The sequence below is a fragment of the Nicotiana sylvestris genome, chromosome 4 (genome assembly GCF_000393655.2).
Source record: "Nicotiana sylvestris chromosome 4, ASM39365v2, whole genome shotgun sequence".
Lineage (NCBI taxonomy): Eukaryota > Viridiplantae > Streptophyta > Magnoliopsida > Solanales > Solanaceae > Nicotiana > Nicotiana sylvestris.
In genome coordinates this window covers 100,010,944-100,015,937 of record NC_091060.1, presented here as the reverse complement: position 1 = coordinate 100,015,937, position 4,994 = coordinate 100,010,944, and positions in this window count along the sequence as shown.

Here is a 4,994-nt window from a genome sequence, read left to right as displayed (position 1 = left end):
CAACAATAAGATTGGATGAATTGAGAATATGTTCAAACAAATGATGGAGAAGAATGACGACTTCGATGCCCAACTAGCCTCACACAACACATCAATTCGCAACTTGGAAGTTCAATTGGGGCGAATCTCTCAAGCTCCAAACAGTCGTTCTAAGGGGGAACTACCAAGTGACACGGTGGTGAACCCAAAGGGTGGGAATAACACGGGACATGCCATGGCCGTTACTACAAGGAGTGGAAAAGGTGGGGATGCACCCACCTCAAGTCAAAGGAAACTTGTGGATGATTAGCAAGTGGTACAAGAATATGAAACCCGGAACAATATGGTGCAAGCAAATGATGAAGTGCATATTGATATTGATGACAATGTGGAGGAAGCCCAAGAGGAAGTGAACCCGTCTAGAGAGCATTTGAGAGCCTTTGAATTGATAAAGCTCAAGTTGACTACTAATCCAATCATTACTGCTCCAAATTGGAGTGTTCCTTTTGAGCTCATGTGCGACACAAGTAATGTAGCGGTAGGGGCTATTTTGGGACAATGCATTAACAAGATTTTTCATCCGGTCTATTATGCAATTAAGACTATAAATCGGGCCCAATTCAACTACACCGTTACAAAGAAAGAGCTCCTTGCTATTGTGTTTGCTATTGAGAAGTTCCGCCCATACTTGATGGGTGCAAAAGTAATTGTTCATCATGAGGCACTTCGTCAACTTATGAGCAAGAAAGATTCAAAAGCCCGATTAATGAGATGGGTACTTCTGTTGAAAAAGTTTGATATAGACATCCAAGATCGAAAAGGAAGTGAAAACCAAGTGGGGGACCACTTGTCTCGTTTGTAGGAGGAGGGAGGGCTGCATGATAGCCTTGAAATCAATGAATCCTTCCCCGATGAACAACTTTTGGCTATTTCAATGAAAGAGGGTCCTATGGTTCGCGAATCTAGCAAATTTTCTTGTAAGTGGTATCATCAAATGAGTTCTCTTCAAACCAAAGGAAGAACCTCAAATGGGATTGTCAAAACTATTATTGGGATGAACCATACCTTTTCCGAATTTGTACGGATGGAGTGATTAGAAGATGTGAACCAGAAGAGGAACAAGTTGAAATTCTTGGGGCTTGTCATTCTTCGCCATATGGTGGTCACCATGGTGGATCACGAACGGCAGCCAAAGTGCTATGTTGCGGCTTCTATTGGCCCACTCTTTACAAGAATGCAAGTGATCTCGTCGAGCATTGTGATGAATGTTAAAGGGCCGGTGGAATCTCAAATAAAAATGAAATGACCCTCACCACCATTTTGGAGATTGATATTTTTGATGTGTGGGGTATTGACTTCATGGGTCCTTTTATGAGTTCTTGTGGAAACACCTACATCTTGGCCGCCGTTTATTATCTATCCAAATGGGTCGAGGCTGTTGCTTTACCCAACAATGAAGCAAGAAGTGCAGTGGCATTTTTGAAGATGAATATTTTCACAAGATTTGGCACTCCAACGACTATCATAAGTGATGGGGGGGGGGGTCGCATTTTTGCAACAAAACTTTCGACACCTTACTCATCAAGTATGGTGTCACTCATAAAGTCACGACTCCCTATCATTCACAAGAAAACGGTCAAGTGGAAGTCTCCAACCGGGAGATAAAAAGTATTTTGTCCAAAGTAGTGAATGCTAACTGGATGGATTGATCCAAGAAACTTGATGATTCTTTATCAGCTTATAGGATAGATTACAAAATGCCTATCAGAATGTCTCTATATCAGTTGGTGTTAGGAAAAGCTTGTCATCTTCCGGTGGGACTTGAGCACAAAGTCATGTGGGCTTTAAAAAAGTTGAATCTTGAGTGGGATGTCGCCGCCAACTTAAGAGTGGCACAATTGAATGAGTTGGATGAATTCTAATACCATGCATACACAAGTTTGTCCTTATACAAAGAGAAGATAAAATACCTCCATGACTAGTATATTCGGAACAAAGAGTTTAATGAAGGTGATATTGTGTTGTATTGAGGTTGTGGGTGTGACAGCCTTTGATGCATTGGACTTGAAGAATAGAAATGATGAGGTGTTTAGAGCCAATTGTCACCGGGTGAAGCATTATTTAGGAAAAGTTGGTGATGGCCACATCGTGGCAGTAATTCATTTCAAGTGATGGTAATTTGCATCGTGTCACGATGTTAAATCAGGCGCTTCTTGGGAGGCAACCCATGTTTCCTTTTCTTTTTCTTTTTCTTTAGATAAGTCTTATTTTGTGCTAACTGATTTTGAAGTGTGTTGCAAGAATGAGTGTGCTTTACAGGAACTGTACTCAGAAAAATTGGCCAAGTATGGAAAAAGTGCGGACCGCACAATTTTGGACGCCACAGAAGAAGGGAACTGTGGCCACACAATTCTTGTGCGGACCGCATAACTTGAGATGGAAAAATGCAAACTCTCTGAAGTTTGCTTGTTAGAGAAATAGCCAAAGTACAACCTCACAAGGAAATATGCTGTCCGCACCAAAATCTGCGGTCACACACGTAATTATACAGACCGCAGATCAACAAAGAGTAATTGTACAACAAGTAACAGAGTGCGGACCACAGCAGGAATTCTGTGGCCACACTCATCTCTTGAACTCTTGGCCAAATCCGCTGAATATAAATAGTAGACCTTATTCTACTGTTGAAACTTTTCCAATTTCTGAGAAATTAATACAAAGGCAAAAATCTTGCACATAACTGATTCACTGATCTGCCAACTAATTTAGCATCTTTGATCATTCCTTAACACCACTTCATCACTGATATGTTCAAATCATCTCTAGAATTTTTTCAATTTTTCTTAGTAGTTTATAATTTGTTAGTTCGTTTAGACCAATTGTCAAATTCATATCCATGTGGACTGTAGATTGTGTTGGGTAAACTCTTAGTTGCTATTAGGGGGAATGTGTATTTTCTTATCACGATTAATTGCTACTACCATGTCCAATTTGTGCGTAAAATCGAAACCCAAGGAACTCTGCCCGATTAAATTTTGAATTGTGCGGTCTGCAAATGTGTAAGTTAGGGCAGTTGGTTTGGCAAAAATGTGCGGAACACACTTAAAATTATGCGGTCCACATAAATTCAATCACGGCCACAGAAAAGTGTGTACGACCACAGATCAGGGCATTCTCTGTCTTCAGAGAGTTTCCATTTTTAAGGTACCCACCATGCCGCTGCACTTAAAATTGTGCGGACCGCACTTCAGATGTGTGGTCCAACTCAAAATTGTGTGGACTGCAGAATCATCACTGCAGCCACACTGTCAAATTGTGCGGTTCGCACAACCCCACATGCGGCCGCACATGCAATTATGTGGACCGCACTTCCCCGCCCTACATAATGTTTTGTTTTGCAACTATCTGCTTATCTACACTTGAACTAGAACTGAATCCTGTTATTGTTTATCGCAAAAAATTATTAGATCACGTGATCATGGTGATACATAAAAGGGGAGAGGTGAACCCTCCCGAGTCCGGGGCAAGAATGTCTTACCACTCTCCCTTCAAAGAGCCATATCCAAAAAGGCAACTACCGGGCGAGGTAGAGCTATAGAGCCCGCTAAATCAAGTTCATATGTCCCATCTAGGAAAGCATCGTTGGGTGACTCTATGCAAGAGCAGCCCGATGTTCAATCACAGCCACAACAACTTCAGGGGAGATTTTCACTCCGAGATGAACCTTCCACCTCATAGAGCACTTCCGAGGGTTCGGAAGGTGATAGTTAGGATTTAGGACCCTCATCTGCACATGCCCCTGATGCACCACCTACTACAGTGGATGAGGATGATATCCCGAATGATGACCGATGGGGTGATACCAGAGTTATCAGCCTTGAAAGGTCGAAGAAGAAAGAAATTTTTGTGGATAGGTTCGTCAATCTAACTGCATTCAATAGATTTCGAGAGTGGTGTCCGTCGAGATCGCTCACTCTTGAGCAACAATTCTTATTGAAAGAACTTGATAAATACAACCCGACGGTGTCTAGACAATTCCGGGAGCAAAAGGGGTTGACATGGTTCACTCAAAGTGTGGTGGATCCTAAAGAGCACATGGTCCAGGAATTTTACGCCAATGTGGCGCATATAAAGAAGGGGACCAAAGTGACGAAAGTGAGGTTCGATCAGAGCACCCTAAACGCATATTTAGGGTTTGGGGATGTGGATCCTTTGCAATATCTGAAGAAGTTCGCACTGGGTGATGTAGCTCGCCCATGGCTAGCTGAGATTCTGACAACTCCAAACCACCACCACCATGGATCACAGTAGGGGTTCCTATTCAACGGAACACCCTCAATTTTGAGGCAAGTGGATGGCAGACATTTGTGTGTAGCAGACTAGAGCCATGCCAAAATGAAACAAATCTCCCTATCCTGCAGGCAGTGCTAGTCACTTCTATCATGGCCAGATACCCAATTAATGTGGGTGCCGTGATTTCGGCCAACATGTCTTTGGTTAGTAGGCAAGGTGACAACTCCTACCCATATCCCAAAACTATTACGGAGTACCTTACGGATGAGGGGGTGGTGTCGAAGAGTTTTGACACAAAGGTTCGAGAAAAGAAGCCCTTCACTTGGTATTCTCTGAAGGACCCGATGAACCCGAAGAATAAGGGTCAGCCGACTACTACCGTAGGTCAGTCTGATGAGCCTTCGACGGTAGCTGCAAAGTCAGCCCACATGCCTTCCACTTCAGTAGTGCCTTCCACCAGTGCAACTGCCATGCCTCTACCTCCTTCTTCCAGGCCTTCAACATCAGTTCCCTCCACTTCGACTTTGAGGCCGGTGTCGATTCCTGCTCATCCACTATTTGTGCTGCGAGTCTCCCAGACACTGGCGAGCCTCAACAATTGGATGCAGACAGCTACTACAAAGCTGTCTGACTTATCTAGTGTTGTTAGAGCACATATATCTACCCCCGCACCTTAGATTCCTTCGATAGTGGAGGATACATTGAAGAAGATTTTGGATAAC